The sequence below is a fragment of the Mastomys coucha genome, unplaced genomic scaffold (genome assembly GCF_008632895.1).
Source record: "Mastomys coucha isolate ucsf_1 unplaced genomic scaffold, UCSF_Mcou_1 pScaffold15, whole genome shotgun sequence".
Taxonomy (NCBI): Eukaryota; Metazoa; Chordata; class Mammalia; order Rodentia; family Muridae; genus Mastomys; species Mastomys coucha.
The window spans coordinates 59,489,248-59,507,655 of record NW_022196897.1 but is presented as its reverse complement, the minus strand read 5'-3'; the positions used below and the strand labels follow the sequence as shown (position 1 = coordinate 59,507,655).

Here is an 18,408-nt window from a genome sequence, read left to right as displayed (position 1 = left end):
GCATCAGACTCCACTGACTGAAGGTTCAGTCCCCAAGACTCTCCCATTCTTGGTTCCACATTTTGAATGCCCATTGCAAGGCCTAGGACTTCTGACTAGTTTTAAATCTGAGTTGCCAAAACCCCCTCCTTGGGTTTGATTGATTTGCTTTGGTGGTTCACAGAATTCAGGGGAACACAATGTTTGCTGGTTTATTATAAAAGATACAAATAAAAAGGCCTGTGGGTGAGGCATGGGGGAAGGGCAGAGAACTTCAGACTCTTCTACAGGGACTTCAACCACCCCACAAGGGCTCCATCTGCACCACACTCCTTTAGGGGTGCCCAACCTTTAGGAGTTTCAAGGAAACTTCATAAGACATGCAACACTGGTTAAATCCTTGCCCAGGGGGTAGGTTTCTCCTCTGGCCCCTGGATCTGGAGATGGGGACCTGAGGACTAGATTTTGTTACAGATAGAAATCTGAGTTCCAGGGAACCTGATGAAATATCCAGGGTCTTACATTCCTCAGCAAAGAACTGAAGCAGAGACACATGGTTAGAAACAGAAACAGAGTGAAACTAGAAATAGAACGATTTGGGAAACGGAAAGCATGCCTTCAGATGGGAGTGAGGCAGCAGGCTGAGGGAGGAGGCCCTCAGATGGGAGTGAGGCAGCGGGCTGAGGGAAGAGGCCCTCAGATGGGAGTGAGGCAGCAGGCTGAGGGAGGAGGCCCTCAGATGGGAGTGAGGCAGCAGGCTGAGGGAAGAGGCCCTCAGATGGGAGTGAGGCAGCGGGCTGAGGGAGGAGACCAAAAGGTATTGGACCTTGAGCCCATGACCCTTTTATGGGATATCACATAGCACCCATCCCTTCCAGATTTGTATATCTTGGGCTTTTCTTGAGCATGCTCCGTTTATAATATGAAGCCCAGGAGTAAAAAAGGCTTCTGATCTGTCTGCCAGCTGTCTTCTTTTGTGTATCAATCATGATGCTTCCACACTATCTGGCCACTCATTAGCCCAGTGAGATAGGCTCACTTCAAACAATTGCACACTCTTCAGGAGTTATGAATGTTGCCAGGAGAGAGATAAGAAGCAAATAGGTATTTTCCATTTTGCATGTGGGCTTCATTTTCATGACCTGATTAGTTCTCAAAGGTCTCACCTCTCACCTAGTTGTAAGTTATCATTCAGTGTAAGAAGGTGGGGAGAACATAAACGTTCAGACTCCAGCCCAAATAACAGAGACTTTCAAGATGCTCAGGGAGAAAAGGGTTGAGGAACAACTTTCTGAATAAGGATATGCACAGCCTGACACCCCATACTGCAGGACCATGGACTGATGTCAGCGGGGCTCCAAGGACCAAGACTACAGTCCCCAGGCTAGTACAAAAGGTGCTAGGAGCTGTGCGCTTCCTTCCTACACAGATAAAACTGAGTTGCAGCCACCATGTGTCTCTGCTGCACAGGGAAGTGGCCTGTAGGATAAAAGGATGCTCAAGCTATGAATTTTACCCCTTGCTGTCACCAAGCAGAGACCCACACCTGTCAATACAAGAATAAAGATGGACTGTTAGTTAAAAGGGAGAGACTTAGGCAGTAACTCTTAAGCATGCAATGCTGACGCAGGAACGTCGTCTGGAGGCAGAACCAGGGCAATTCCTGTTTTATGTGTGAAGATGAGCAGAAACTCTCGGGCCTCTTGAGTGGCTAGACATCCACCTGTCTCAGAACAGAGCCCGGGGCAGGTAGTATCACCGGGTCCCTTCCCCTGTATAATTCTAAGACACCCTCATTTTCCAAGTTGTTAAAAATAGAAGCCTAGCGTCTGGTATGTAACAATATCCACTATTGCAGCTGTGCCTTTATGATGAACAACACTACTGTGGGGCTGTGTGATGAGGCAATCACTTCGGAGCACAAGCTCATTAACCCTCGCAGTATTCTGATTAGGTAGGCAGGTGGCAGGGATCTGAAGTCACTTCGACACAACAGAGCAGCTAAGAAACTCCTCAGCAGCCCCAGGCTCCCTGTCCCTGTCAGAGATGGAGCTGGGGTCTTCCTTCCCGGATTCCATGGCTCAAAGCTTCATGGGGAGAAAAAAGAGAGAGCAAGCTAGCCTCATTCCAAGATTAGATTTTAAACGTGTTTCTTTCTGTCCTATCCCTTCCCTTGGGCAGGTAACCCGTGTCACTTCCACCAGAATCCAACCTTGTCTTAAAAACAAACCGAATTAAATTTAAAACCGCACCTAAACCCCTTTCTCCTTTTCTAACCTGTGAATTTCTCCCGGGCTTTGTTTTCATTCATGATTCAGTTTTTAGGAATCCCACTGTCCTGAGTGTCTTGAGACACTTAGCCAGGCGCCCGCCTAAACGGCCTTCTGCTCCCATGTCCTGATTTATTTGTGTCTTTGTTAAGGGCAGAAAATTTTCAGGTGCTTTCCTAAGACTAGAGAGACAGGTTTGCTGATTCTGATATAAAATCAAGACACCGTAGCCACATGCATTTACCAGCCAAGAGAAAGGTAGCCTGGGGGTCGGGGGGAGAGGCCATGTTCCCTCATAAGGGATGGGGAGATTAATATGGGAACCTGGGTGTTATGCTTTGGGGGCAGGATTCTCCAGCTCCCTTGGAGACAATGACACACAGCCACATCTTCAAATTGTTAATTATGTACTGCCCCCTAGGGACTTGTGGTTTGCTGGTGGCATCCTGCATCCAGTCCTCCAGGGAATATTTATCAGCCTGCCCCAGCCACTATTTGTTACGTAGAAATCTGTGCCTTTTTGTGACCTAGCTGTTCTGGGTCCACTCCCACCCCCACCCCACCCCCAGCAAGTCCTGTTTGTGCACTTTACTTTTCTTTTGTTGAGCACCCGGGGTCCCCAGTCCCCTCCTTCTGGCTTCATTATTTTATTTGCCCAGTGTGGTTAGATTTGCATAATCTGGGCTAGACTCACTCCCTACCTGTTTTGGAGGTTTGCTTCTCTTCTGCAGTTCCATACCCCATCCCCCCACTCTCTGGTTTTGTAAACATCTCTGGATTGGGGGAAAAAGAGGACTAGCAAACTATGAATTATAGATACTTACATAAGGGGCGCTTACATATTTATCCGCACTTACAGGTGGAAGATTTCTCTACACTCTCAAATGTTCTCTATGAAATCCCATTTAAATCAAAAACTTTTATCAGAAAAAAATGAAATTGCTTCATGATTGAATAGCACTTCGCTTCTAAGTACCAGCCATTGAGGCTGATGAAATGACCGAAGCCTGTTCTTCCCTGGAAAGACATGCCCTTTATTTTAAAGTTGGAGCAAGGGGGAACAGCGCCATATTTCTTCACACAGTTTCTGTGGAGCAACAGAGAAACACAAGAGCCATCTTCAGCTGTAATTAAAGGCTCATTGGCATCTGGTGAGAGGGTTGTGAATGCTCGTCATCCTTACTTTTTTGTGCAGTTGAGTTTTCTTTTAATAATTCATGAAATAGTCATGGCAGGAATCTTTCTTCATGTGTGGTATGTCTTTAAAAGCATAAGCATGAACACACACACACAGCAAAGCCTGTACGCAACAACTTCAGCAAATATATGCATGATCAAAACAGTTCAGAAATATCCGCTCTGCAAATGAGCAAAGGGCAGCAGGTTTTTGAATAGGCTTCATCAGCGGAGGGGAGAGGTCAGCCATGAAGATTAGTTACAGGAGCTATTGAGTCTCCTCTGACACCCATGGTACAAGCTGCTTAACATAATCAGCCGCAATCAGCAAAACTGCTGTTTATTATAAAACGTTTTTCGCTTTTAATATTTCATATTGTTATGTAAAATGGTGCAGTGTAGGGACACACACATTTCACCAGGGACAAATTGTACAAATTGTCAGCAATAATAATGTGTGGCTCTTCTCGTGACATCTTTTGACGTTAAAACCACCGAGGGCTCCCTCTTCACAGCTATTTTCTCTAATGTGGTTAATGGTTTACATGGGAGCTGACCAGCAGCTCTCTGTACTGTGTTGTGACCGATTGCTGGCATGAGAAAATGTTTGGGTGACCATTCGACAATCAGACAAGTTAGGAAGCTTGGCTCTCCTTGTCCTTCCTACTCAGGAAGAGCCCTCAGGTAGAAGTGTGTCTTGCAATGGAATGAAGATCAGCAGCAATCTTTTCTAGCCTGTCTTAATAACCAAAGTAATTCTTCATTCAAAACATTTTCATTTTAAATAGAGGAAGTCTGTGGAATCCTGTACACCGGGGCTTGAGATGTGAGAGGTTTCCTAACTGTCCAACAGGCCTGGATGCAGGCCTGGATTAATCTGAGGGTATTTGGATGTGATCCTCCCAGTCCTCTGAAGAGGAGGAGGAGGAGGAAGAAGAGGAGGAGGAGGAGGAAAGGCATCCATTACTAGCTCTCATTCTGACCCACTGAAGATCACAAACAAGATGCCCATCTAAGCTGATCTCCTAAGGGTCCACCCCTGTGGGGTCATCCTCCCTCTTCCTGAAGTTGGCCTGGCTGAAGACGCACCACTGGAACTGGATGCACATATAGGAGTTACCTGGACAAACATACTAGTACTTAAAAGTAAAATAGGTCTGTCCTTTCCAGAGTTGTCACCTTGGCAAGCTGCGGTGAAGCTGTGGCTTCCATGTACAAAGTCACAAAAGGTTCTCGCAGTTGTTGGTTTGGTCCCCAGCTGGCAGCCCTTCTTTGGGAAGTCGTGAAGCCCGTAGGAGTTGGGTTCTAGCTGGAGGAAATGGGTCTCTGGAAAGCAGGCCTAGCTCTCTCCACGTCCTGGTCTCCTGAGATGTGAGCGAGCAGCCTCCTGTGCTGGCTTCTGCCCTAGCTCTCTCCGCGTCCTGGTCTCCAGAGATGTGAGCGAGCGGCCTCCTGTGCTGACTTCTGTCATCTCAGACAGGGCCTGGCTCTGGGTCATGCTCTCTCCACAGTGACATAACTGTATCTCCCTGTATGGTGAACCAAAAGGAGTCCTTTCCATCAGGTAGTCTCTCAGAGTGGTAGGAAGAATAACTAATCCAGATTTGTAATAAACTGCTTTGCCAGGCGGTGGTGGTGCACGCCTTTAATCCCAGCACTTGGGAGTCAGAGGCAGGCGGATTTCTGAGTTCGAGGCCAGCCTGGCCTACAGAGTGAGTTCCAGGACAGCCAGGGCTACACAGAGAAACCCTGTCTCGAAAAAAAAAAAAAAAACCTGCTTAAGGGTGGGAGTTTCCATTTTCTCTTATACACGAATTTCATAGCTGGGCCAGGCACCAAGAGGCTCAGCTAATGTTGCTGAATAAAGAGACAGTTTCCAGTAGATAACCCTCTGCTTCCACTGGGCTCTCCAGACTGAAGACTAGAAATATGGGACTCTCTCATTTCTGGAAATGTTTCTTAAATAGTGGAAACTTCTCAGGATTAAGACCTATGAACAGCATGTCACAGAAATGTTAAAAACTCCCCAGTCACCAAACTTTCTAGAACAGGGCAATCTAATAGAAATATAAGGCACTTCTAGAACTTTGATATTTTAGTAGGCATAGTAGAAGAAAAGAAAAATGTATTGAATTGATCTTGTTTATAGTATGAAGGATGGAGTTTTTAAAAAGAGATTTATCCATTTCATTATAGGAGTGCTCTATCTGCATGTATGCCTGCATGGTAGAAGAGGGCATCAGATCCCATTCCAGATGGTTGTGAGCCACCATGTGGTTGCAGGGAGTTGAACTCAGGACCTCTAAAGAAGCAGTCAGTGCTTTTAAATGCTGAGCCATCCCTCCAGCCCCGTAAATGATAGATTTTTATCAACCCTAATGGAGTCAAACTTTTATTGTTTCCACACACACACAAGTTAAATATGAGTAAGGCATTTTGTACTTTGTTATAACCATCATATATCTTTGAAATTTGCTCTGCATTCATTTCATAATTACAGCTGATCTCTATGTTGTTTGGGTCAAATTCCCAGTAGCCAGCTCTGGCTGGGAGCTACCGTAGTAGATAGCATGGCTTGGCTCCACCTTCTTAGCTTCATTTGCCCTTTTCTCCACAGGTGAAACAAGATACCACAGGATGTTACTCAAGGCAGAACTTAAGAAACTTGGGAAACACGTCAGCTTTCCTGTTATCATTGCCAGCTGCAGTTTTTAAAGATTAATCTTACCTCTGTGTGTGTGTGTGTGTGTGTGTTGATGTGCACACTCGCCACTGCACGTACTCATGCTCTGGAGTTACAAGCTGCCACTGGACATGGGTTTTGGGAACTGAGCTCAGGTCTTCTGCAAGAGTAACTGCTGAGCCATTCAGTCCAACCTTGTATTCATTGGGTTGGTTGATCCTTTATCGTTTTGTTTTGTTTTGTTTTGTTTTGTTTTGTTTCAAGCCAGGCAGTTATGAGGAGGTTCAGAATAGAGGCCAGTGTGGTTCAGGTTAGAGCAGCACAGGTGGATCCCATGAGACTTGCTGGTGTTCCTAGCTTTGCTTTTAAAAGTGTCTTAGTCACAGCCAGCTTAGGGGAAGATGTGGGAAGGGGATAAGATGCTGTCAAGTTCATATTCCTGGGGACTTCCCTCACTGTGGGGCACGTGCCTAGTCTACTGGGACAAACGGTGCAGAGGTGATGAGCTCCGCCTGAAGCCTGGAGGAGAAACTTCCTTTGAACCAGGGAGCAGCCAGCTCCTAGAGCCCCAAATAGGAACAAATGTGGGACACAGTAAGTGACCTGGAAGGGAGGTGTGGGCAATGAGCAGAGCAGCAACAGGGTGGTCTAAGGCCAGAGTAGGCAGACCAAACTGATTCAAAAGACCTACATAACAGATTTAGGTCAAAGCATAACAGATTTAGGACCCAACCAGCTAGCACTGGTTGACAAGACTACACTGGGGTCTTGGTGCTATGTCCCTCATAAGCCTAGATAAACTTACCATGCGGGAGTGTATGTCTTACCTTCACTCACAGGGAATGCCTTTTCATCTAATGATGTGTATCTTTACCGCTCATTGATGACCGTGATGGCCAAGAGGCAAAATAAAACCAACACCACCACTATCCCATATCCGGAAGTATGATTAAGCTCCAGGAAAGGAAAACAGTCTTGGTCCTTTGATCTTAAATCTACTGAAGTGGAAATACTGTATGAATTAATATTTTCAAGTAAAGGCTCCATTGAGATTGCTGCTAAGGAAGGGGCCCATTCTTTGAAGGGGACCTTACTGTTGGGCTCCTTTTAACCTGAACACCCTTTCCTTTGCCTTGTGTGCCTAGACTCCAGATAAAATCCCACGTGGTAGTAAATCCCTACTGTTTCTTACAGCAGAAATAGGTTGGTAGTCTTAACTGGTTCAGCTAAGAAAATCGAATGGTTTCACCCCTGCCTCCTCCAACATCATGATGGCATTGTCTTTCTAGAACGAGCATGCATCATGAAGATGCGGGTGGAACGTGGAGCAGATGCCCACCCAGATGCCTTTTCAGTTCTATAGTATGTTCCACCAATGCACAGATGAATCCCGTGTATTTTAAATCTTATCTATAGAGGAGAAACACTTGTCTCATACACTGGGCATTGCATCTCTGATGGACATTAAAGAAGATTACAGTCCATTGCGGCCCTGGGTGTATTGGTTTTTTTCTCCCTCATTAGCTAGGAGCTAAGACAGCCAACCAGGGCCAGCAAGAGCCAGACATGGGTGCTCACAGACTTTTAAAAGTATATTTGGCTAAAAAGTTAGTCAAAATTCCCCTCCTAATGAATTTCTGCTCTGAAAAATGCTCTTCTGTATCAGGAGACAGTCCACAAGAAATGAGCATCTTGTTTCTCTGATTTGCATTGTGGAAAGAAAGGGGAAAAATAGCACAGATGCATTCGGGATTGTACAAAGAGCATATACGGGCATTTCAATCCCTAATATCGCACGAGTTTCTGATGCTAATGTAAAATATGTTCTTTCTGCATTTATAATCATGATGAGCAGATGGCGAAGACGGTTTAAAGTAGTACTGTATGGCTATTAAAATAATGTATGCTGCTAGTGAGTCTCCCTAAAACTGGAGTTTAATTGCTTATAAACACATACATTAGAAGGCACCGTGATTCTAAGAGCCTGCTTGCTTTGTGAGGACAATAGTTATACAGAGTTTCCCTTAACAGGCTTTGGCCAAAAGATGTCTCGTGGTAGCAGATGCTTCGCTATGCTCGCTCTCTCTTAAGGAGATTTAATCGACAAAAAAAGAAATGTTAGGATTGGCTGAAAAGGACATTGGTCTCTTAAAACAATCCCTCTTTTTTTTTTTTTTAAATTAATCTAAAATGGAAAATTTGAGCGTGGTGTGAGCTGGGGGGAAGGGACAGAAGGGAATAAAGTAGGAAGCCATTCCACTTTTTCTTTTCTCATTCACTATCCTGCCCAAGCAAAACATCAACAGAGGCATTTTGTGATTTTTTCAGAGACTCAATCGATTGTACGGTTGCTGTGTTTTCCGAAAGTAAAACCTTCCATAGAAGAATGCCTCCTGGTCTCCATCCAAAGGGCTTCATTGCTCAGTGAAGGGAAAGGAGATAGAGCCTTCTGCCTCTGACGCCTCTAGACCACCCACTGGGCCTCCTTAGAAAGGGGATGCCTCCCCAAAGGAGGTCTTGAGATAATCAAAGCAGATGACTAAGTTGGGGAGGATGGGTCCCCTTGAACCCCCTCGAGTGAAGGGGGAACTCATGCTGTTTGCAAACTAGAGGAGAAAAAAAGGAACAGCAGAGGAGGCAGGCTGAGCGCCAAGGACCCTAAAAAAGGCAGCAAGTTTTAGAAAACACTCATTTGACTAATTTGCCTAATATAATAAAGAAAGGATGGTCTTATTTTCAAAGTGGTGATTGATTAGGTGGGCCTTATGCTTGCAGCACTGGAAGTGAATAATGGTTGTGAATAGATACAGAAAATATCTCACCGAGAAGGGGAAAGAAATCCATAAGTCATATGAGGCAGAGCACAAAATACCAACGGACCGACATTCAGAGAGAGGGAGTTTAAATAATAACAGACTGGATCTTGGAAGGGCTCCAAGGAAACAGGGAGAGAAGGAGCTACACGCAGCATAATGGCTCTGAGACAATAGGCAGTGAGCGAGGGTCTGCACGTGCTCCAGAATGTGCTATTAGCTCTTTCATTATTATAATTACCTAAGTTTAAGGTCAACTCACCTGTGTACTGCTGATAAACTGAATGATTTCTTCTAAAACAGAAAGAGCTCTTAAATTACCCAGAATGTTATAGGAATAGATAACCCATGAGGCTGAGCTAGGAGACTAAGCCCCAGTCTGAGGGAGGGTCATCTGTGGTAAAGAATGTCCATAGTCTGCAAACACATCTGCAGCTCTCTAACACAGATGCCTAGATACATGCTCCACTGTCTTAGAACGCGGTTTAATCTCAGATAAGATGCTGCCAGATTTGGAACCTTGAACTACAGTTTTATGGCCTCTGATCAGTGGTCAAAACACAGCCTCCATCCAAAAGATCCCCCAAAAAAAGATCTTTGAAGCACTTGTACTTTGAACATCTCTGAATGATGACAGTCCACAAAGTTTTTTTTTTTTTAGCAGTAAGACAAAAGATTGTATTTTGTCCTAGAAATAACTCAGAAAGTCTGTGACTTAGTCATTTATGAATTCTAACTAGTGGAAAATAATTACTTGAAGTCTCTGATATGAAACCTGTAAGGGCTGGAGAGATGGCTCAGTGGCTAAAAGCTCTGGCTGCTCCCTCAGAGGACCCTGGTTCTGTCCCAGTACCCACGTGGACGCTTACCACGAGTACCAGGAGATTCGATGCTCCCTCCTGGCCTCTGCAAATACCAGGCATGAATGAGGTACACATGTATACATGCAGGCTAACACTAACATGAACTAAAAATAAAAATTTAAAGGAAAGTATTAGAGTTATATTGGCCAAACAGTTGTGGAGCACGCCTTTAATTCCAGCACTTGAGAGGCAGAGGCAGGCGGATTTCGGAGTTCAAAGCCAGCCTGGTCTACAGAGAGAGTTCTAGGACAGCCAGGGATACACAGAGAAACCCTGTCTCGAAAAATCAAAAGATAAAAAGTGTCTTGAGGACACTAAATTGTTATGAATGTAAATTAAGGTGGTGAAAGTTAGATAGGGAGATAGGGTTGACAGCCCAGGAGGCTGATTTAATTCATATCTAGAAAGCAAAATCAGCTTTACTTTGGAATTGAATATGACTAAATATGGCTAAAATCTAAGTCTAAAATGCCTTACATTTCTACACCGAGAGCCTGTTTGGACAGCAAACGTACGTAGTGACCAAGTGAGTATGTTACATCTAGTTTTTCAACACAGACTAGTATGTTCCAATTCAATTCTGAGATGAACTCTCAGAGCATGTGCAGACTTCATGAGTAAAGGGGCCCAGGCCCCTGAGGTGGTCACTTGCTCATGCCAATTGTGATAGCTAGTTTAGACCATCACCTTGACAACAGTGTGGAATCATAGGAAACGTGATTGTCTTCATTGTCGTCTGTTCTTGACGGAGGATGAGGACTAGCTGCCTCAAGTTCTTGCTTCGACTTCCTGCTGTGATGGACAGCAAGCTGGATTGGTGACGGAACATAAACCCTTTCTCCCCTGAGTTGCTTTTTGTCAGGGTGCTTTATCTCAGCAACAGACATGAAACTAGGTCACCCGCCCTAAGCAGATTCCCTATGCAAAGGACATACTTTGGGGGGGCTACAAGTTGCGGGGGATTCCCAAGGCTCACTTCAGGGTTAGTGATTCCTTAAATGATTCAGGGAACTAAGAAAAGCATATTCTAGAGGACCTGGGTGGACAGCTGAAGAGGAGCACAGAGCAAGGCTGGTAGGTCCGAGCACACAATACCACATTCCTATGGAGTTAGCATGCATCACTAGCCCGAAGGTACATCACTATGCTGGTCCTCCAGGATGCCTCCCACATCACTAGGCTGGTCCTCCAGGCTGCCCCCAACATCACTAGGCTGGTCCTCCAGGATGCCCCCCACATCACTAGGCTGGTCCTCCAGGATGTCCCCCACATCACTAGGCTGGTCCTCCAGGATGTCCCCCACATCACTAGGCTGGTCCTCCAGGATGCCCACCACCTTCCTTGTCATGTCATTTCCCTGGGATTCACAGGTTTGATCAGGTACACACAACTAATAAAAACACCAATTCCATGGCTGAACCCAATCCTCCCCCCTGGAGGTTAGGGCACAGGGCTGCAAGTTTCAACCCTGATTACACTCATGGTCTTTCTGACATGGCCAGCCCTCCCCTTGAAACTGTATTAGGACTGACCAGCAGTCGTCTCAGTAGCCTGAACTCAGATGTGATTGGAAGAGGTGAGTAACCAGAGATAGTCCTACCACTCAGGAAGGCTCATGGTTTTGAATCTGTGTGCCACAAATAAGGGCAACAGCCAAATATATCTTTTAAAAACCACACCGGATACATTAAAAATATATATATAGCAGATCAAGGAACAAATTAAACATGTCATTCTAGGAAAAGAAATGTTGCTTTTTAAAAACACTAAAGATAGTCAAGTAGAGGAGAGGAGGGATAAAAAGAGGGACAGTCATATGAAAGGGGGAGGGGAGAGAAGAGGGAGAGAGGGAGGAGAGGAGAGAGACAGACAGACAGAGAAAGAGAGGGAGAGGGGAGAGAGAGAGAGCTCGGAGAGGGAAAGAGAAGAATGAAATAAGAACATGCCAGTCGATGTGCCACAGGAAACTCAGGGAAAGGCATGCGCCACGCCCACCCAGTGAGGGCCTCCTTTCCTGGCTTTATGACAGCCTCCCAGGGTTCCTCTGCTCCATTGCTCATGGCTACTTCCTGCCCACTCTACCTGTACACACCACATGTGCCTGTCCTCAGAACTGCACCCAAAATCCGTCTGTATGGCCAACCTTGGATTTATCAAATCGGATGAGTTTACCCGTTATAGTTTTCATTCTCATCCTTGCCCTACAAGTCCATATTTATTTTCTGTATATGAATGTTTTGTCTGCATGTATGTCTGTGTATCGCATATGTGCCTGGCTCCTATAGAGGCCAGACGAGGGCATCAGATGCCCTGGAACTAGAGTTATAATTGTGAGCCACTGTGTAGGTGCTGGGAGCTAAGTTAGTGCTCTTGACCACTGAGTCGTCTCTCTAGCTCCTACAACTTCAGATTTGGATCTTCACCCAACATCTGATGTCTAGAGAGTCTGCCTAACAAGAATGGCACACTCTCCTTGCCTCTGTGAAAAGCACTACCACACACCCAGTGGCTTATCCCCTACATCCAGTCTCCTGATCATCCCCATGTTCCTGCTGTCAGGAACTGCTGTTGACCCAATTTTCTATACAGGCTTTCAGTCTTTTGCTTGAGTCTTCCCTTTCCCTCCCCACCCCTTCCTCAGATGTAGGCCACACAGCCCCCATTTGGACTGCAGGAAACTGTCCACACAGATCTTACTGGGATGGCTCTTCCCTCCACCATTCACTTTAAAAAATCTATTTTTAGCACAATTTTAGGTTTACAGAGACACTGAATGGGAAGCACAGAAAGATCCCCATAAAGCCCTCCTCCTGCCTTCTCATTTCCTCCTACCGCTAACGTCTTACACTAGTGTAATATACTTGTCACCATTCACACTGAGCCAATATCAATGCATTACAAGGACCTGAACTCCAGAGTTTCCACTAAGGCTCGTTAGTGCTGTATTCTTCGTGCCATCTGACAAATACCTAATGACAAGCATGCACGATGACACGCAGTAGTTTCGCTGCCTTAGAGCACTTCTGTGGTCCTTTGCCTGTTTGCCTCATCCTCTTCCCACTGTCTGCACAGCTTTGCCTTTTCTGGGTTAAAGTAGCTGGAGTTAGAGTTCTGAGCTTAGATAGGCTTCTCTCGCCAGCTTCTCCGGTTTCTCTGTCTTTACCTGGCTTGATAGCTCACTTCCATGATACCCTCTCACTCCCAGTGAAGCTGTCCCCGACCCCAAGCCAAAGTTACTGCTTTCACTCCATTTTACAACCCCTTTCAAATTCTGTCCTTGCTCTGTTTGATTTTCACTTTGTTTCTTTCTCCAATGAGTCTTATCTACTGACATACACAGAGACCTAGAGCTATCCTGGATTAAATAAATGCTTATATTATTAAATAGTTCCCATTTTTTTGGAAGTCAGTTGTACCAAAGTATGTTCAATACTTAAGTTAGATGTGAACATTTTGAAATGGTTTATAGTACTTCATGGAATGCATCTCTTGACTGGTAAACTTAATCAAGCCCCACCACTACACACACACACACACACACACACACACACACACACTCCTTCTAAGGCCTTCCGAGTCTTTTCTGAGGTAAGTTGCAGGCTTAAGTGGAAGAGCCAAAGTGTCAGTATAGGACAACCAGGCTAGCCATACTGGTCTCAGAGAGGAAAGTATGGAAACAGCACAGACTCTGAAGAAATCAAACGATCCAGGAGAAAGAGCTGGTTAGGTTTTTAAAAATAAGGATAAAGCTATTTTAAAAGTAATCTTTCAAATGTTTAAATGAAAAGAAATATATTTTGAGGAAGTAGTTAGCCTCCTGAGATGCTATTGAAGGCAATTTTCACTAGAGGTCAAGGAAGATTTATTTCAAAATTTATTCCCATGCATTTTAAAATTTATTCACCTATTTATGTATATGAGTGCTCTGTCTTTATGCACACTAGAAGAGGGCATCAAATCACAGATGGTTGTTAGCCACCATGTGCTTGAACTCAGGACCTCTGGAAGAGCAGGCAAGTGCTCTCAAGCACTGAGCCATCTCTCCAAGCCCTCCCATGCATCTTAAACAAACTTTAAATGCAACCCATAATGGGGGTAAATCAGTCCTTAAGGAAAAGCATGGCTTTGAATTGTGTGTGCTTGGGACCAAACTCTTCAATATGGACCATAATATCCCTTCCCAGCTCAGGATCCCACAGTTCTGCAGGAGGCCGCCACTCAAGGCCTTTGGCTGTCATGAAAATGTGGTGCCAGATCAAAGAATAAAATGTCTGTTGCACATTAAGCTTAGATTGTACACTTTAAAGTTGGGCAACCTTCAAGATAGAGGAAGTCTTTCTGCTCTGAAGAACTCTGGCACTCAGCAGCTGGCCTGATAGATGTTAGAAGGCAGAAAGGAGGGAGACGACACAGAAGAAAACCAGTTGAGGGCTGTTTGGAAAGATGAATCCTCACAATGGGGTGAACAGGCTTGCTCATGGGTAAAAATTTATTGTTAACCAAGGGCAGTGCTTGATCCTGGGACTTCAGTCTTCACATCTGCTATGACCTGACCTGGAACTGAAATACCCCAGACTTCACGGCCCAGCACAGTACAGCTTGGAAGGGGACACTTCTTAGATTGTATAGTCTAACCTCATCAATCTAGACCGATGAATTCAAAGCTTAGTGGGATACTAGGTGGTGGTGGAGTGGTATATAGAGCAAGCAGGGTCACTAGGGACTGTCTTCTCCCCCCCCTCCGCCCCCGTGTCTCCTCGCCTCCTCCTCTCCCTCTCCATCTCAGCCTTCCCAGACACCTTGATGTGAGCTGCTTTGCTCCAATACATGCTCCACCCTGAGGTTCTGCCTCCATGAGATCTTAAAAGCAGTAGACCCACCTTGAGTACACCAACAGCCGAAGTAAATCTTTTCCCCTTTCAAGTTATTCTTTTAGACCTCGGTGTCAACGTATTACCCCTTTTGGGGAATGTTTGGAGGAGCTGTTCTTAGCTCAAGGTCTCTTTTAACTAGCATTGCTTTCCAGATACAAATCAAGATCAATTGATTTGTCTGGAGATGGGTATAGGAGTGGAGAGTAAGCATGCTTTTGTTGCAGTCCCTAAGATCTCAGGGATACTTTTGGTTTTCTCCCATGTCAACCATGTGGGAAAATGCTCAATCTGTAGTATTTCCTCATTTTATAGCTGACTTCTTTTTCCTGCCTTTTCTGGGTTAAACAAACGAATTGTTGAAGCGTCTAATGACTAAGTATTGCTCATCTTTAAAAAAAAAAAAAAATCAATGAACAGATTCCCCCTCCTCTTTCCTTTACTAGTAAAAGTAATTAACCACAAGTCCTGTTATGAGAATTCATTCCTTAAGAGCCTGTCCATTGGAGAAAAATTAGTTTTCATCCCTGATATATTTCTCATCACTTTTGCCTCAGTAAATTTTGTCAATAAAAGCTTGCCAGTGGTTCTTTCCAGAATTGGCTTCCCCATGTCAGAGAGAATAGGCTTGTCCAGTTCTTCTTTATTAACTGTCCCTGCCATTTTTCTTAAAAAGTAGAATTTTCTTGTGGGGCTGGTACACAAGAATATTTTTTTTTTTAGGTTGGCATTATGTGTGGGATTTTTATTATTCCTTTTACATGAGATTTTGTGTCTTTTGACCAACAACTGTCCAGTCTCAGAGCTGCCTGTGAAAAGCACTACTCTAAAGTATTTCATTAAGTATTAAATGGTATGTGTAACTTTCGGTGAAAAGTCGTGAATAGTAAGTGTTATTTTCACCCAGATCTTGCCTGTCACTAGCGTCGCCATCTTTGCTGAACATCAAGAGCGTCATTTCCTCACCCTGTGTATGAAGCTCTCTTCTTTCAATAATCCTTCCAGGCAGCTTGGCTTTGCCCACTTCTTCCCTTTCAGAGTTTGTTAACTGCTCTTGACTCACTCACTGAAAGCTTTCTCCGCTGCCTTTGCTGGCCTGGCACTCAGATGTGGAGTAGAAGCTCTTCCGCAGCCGTCTCTTCCACTTCAATCACAACAATGGCGGGCTTACTGGGGGTCTTCAGCTCCCTTGGCTGGGTGACAGCTAATTTCTTGCTTTTATCAGGCATAGCACTATAGGAACCCTGTGCTTTTTTCAGCTCCCTGGCTCTTGACCATTTTCAGGGGTCCTCATATGAGCACCTCACTTCAGATGCCAACAAAAATGATGCCCAATCCCCAGCTCAGCGGAAAGCACACTGCCACGTTTGTCAATCAGCGGGAAATGTACATGATCAGGGCACGCCACTCATCAGAAACACTTCATCTATTTCAGATAAACTCACAAGAGCCTAAATGGCCACAGAGATGTGCCCCATCAACTACTGAAAAGCTCCTCTTAGGAGACTTAAAAAAAAAAAATTAAAGGTGGATTTGTTCTATTTCCTGCTGATGCTTTATCTCAAATACACAGTGTCTGATCAACTAATACAGTGTTTTCTATGGAGGCACAATTGAAAGATCAGAAGAGAAGAGAACCTATTTCCCTTTTTATTTTGTTCTGGTCATTTTAAGTTATACAAATGAGACATGGTCTGTTACTGATAAAGAGGAGTCAGCATGTGATCTTTTAAACTCTCATATAGATTCCAAATATTAAAATGGAAAAAGTAATGTCAAATATTACAAAATTATAACACACCTTTTGTCTTCACTTCCTCCATAAACCACTAAAATGGACAGCTTAAAAAGTAGAGGCAAAGGAGGCATTAACATGCTAAGTTAGAAAACCAGAAGAGAAAGTGACAAGTTCCTGCGGATTGGAGTGCTTGTAATAGTCTCAAGCAGAGGCGGGGGCGGGGATGGGGGACGGGGTAAGGAGGGGGATGGGTGGTCAGTTCTGCTAAGAGCCATGAAGAATCCTTATCCAGGAGTTAGTGCTCCCACCCCCATCCTGGTGCCCACTCCCCACCGCCCGTCCTACGGGAGAGTCAAGGTTCAAGTCGGTCAAACTGAACAAAGGAATCTTAGATCAGGAGTGAGGCTTGGGTTCCAGCAGAGAGACACAGTTAAGGGCGGCAGAACTGTGGGGACACTTCCCCTTGGCCTCTTCCTGCAACTGGATTATCAGCAGCGGGTCTCTCCATCAGGAGGCAGAGGATTTTCAAAAGCTAAAAAGCCTCAGACCAAAAAAAAAAAAAAAAGTCTCGGGATCTGACATTGCAGAATTTCCCAAAAGGAAAAGTTCTGAAAGTTAGAGCGTCTCTTGACACCACCCTGTTGTCTAGCCCCAGATTTTCCCTCACAGTCGTTAGTGCTTCCATTACTAATTGAAACCAAAGCACAGGCAACCGCTGAGGAAAAATAGCCAGTATGTTAGAGACTGGAAAAGCAGCTTGAGGTGCAGCTTGAGGCGAGTAGCCAGGCAGGAGGGTAAGAAGAGAAATGAGGCCACTTCTGAGGAAAACAGTGCATTTGTAAAACAAACGCCAGGCACAGTGAGGGAGACCCCTCAAAGGACAAGACAACTTCAGAAAGTAACAGCGCAGAGCCTGCAATTAATAAAATTTGTAAATGACATTCTGTATATAATCAGATTCTTCTGGTAACTTGAATTAAAAAATATCAGTGTGGAGACTAGCTGAGGAATTATTTTAAAAATAAAATTAGAAGATCAAACTCTCAGCTCTTACATGTGGTTAATACATTTTCTCAGACATAGAAGACAGAGAAGATGAAGAAGGAAAAAAAAACTATCAAAGACATGATGAAATCCTTCTAGAATTTAAAACCAGTGAGTCCCCAATTTCTTGTTTCTCTTCTTGCAGCTTTAGGGGAACATCACAATCAACAGACACAAAGTTCAACTCTTAGGTTTCCCATCTGGACTGTTCCCTGCCCCAGTCACTAGCAGAAGAAACCAGAAACTAGCCCGACCTGCTCCGAGGCTCCCAGCATCCCTTGCCAGCATCCCTGCGGTGGCCATTTATCTCCTCCTCTGGATGTGCTGAGCCAGCTTCACAGAAACTGAAAGACAGAGTTGAACACACTTCACATCTCACACTTAAAACCTCCGAGTGGCTTTCAGAGCATCTGAAGGAGACTCTTTAACACGCCTCAAAGGTCTGAGTGATCTGATCACTCCAGTATCTCCAGCTTCATCCTGTATTGTGGTCCTCTCAGGTCTCTACCCAGGTGCATTATCTTCCTCTCAGTTGCCCTGACTGCTCATCACCTAGGAAACCACTGGTTTCCAATACAGAATTCTGGAATGCTTAGCCTCACACAGACATGGGCAACAACCCCAATGTGCTTCAGCACGCACTCCTGGCTAAAGCCCAATTTCCTTATCTGTAGATTGTTGACAATTACACTTACCAGCGAGTTTTTATCAGGATTGACTGGAAAATGACAATAAAGAACTCATCATGGTGCTTGAAACAAAATGAGAAGCGAGAAATCTTAGCTATCCGGTACTATGCAAAACACCATCCAAAATCCCTCTTTCCAATACTAATTGATTGTGCACTGTCATTTGTTTATTAATCTGAAGCGTCACAAGCTCTGTTTGCATCTTTAGTTTGTACAGTTCCTCAGGATAGTAACTTTTATAGCTTTGTTACAAACAAAGAGTTTAGGACAAACAAAAGAGTT

The 18,408-nt window shown here is 44.6% G+C and overlaps 1 long non-coding RNA gene across 1 annotated transcript; it reads right to left on the bottom strand.

Annotated features, from left to right (window-relative positions):
- Nucleotides 1-3,262: 3,262 nt before the first annotated feature.
- Nucleotides 3,263-17,968, bottom strand: LOC116090307. Its single transcript, XR_004118637.1, has 2 exons — nt 17,692-17,968; nt 3,263-4,954 (listed from the first exon to the last, which is right to left on the bottom strand). It is a non-coding gene; the product is annotated as an uncharacterized LOC116090307 (long non-coding RNA).
- Nucleotides 17,969-18,408: the final 440 nt, after the last annotated feature.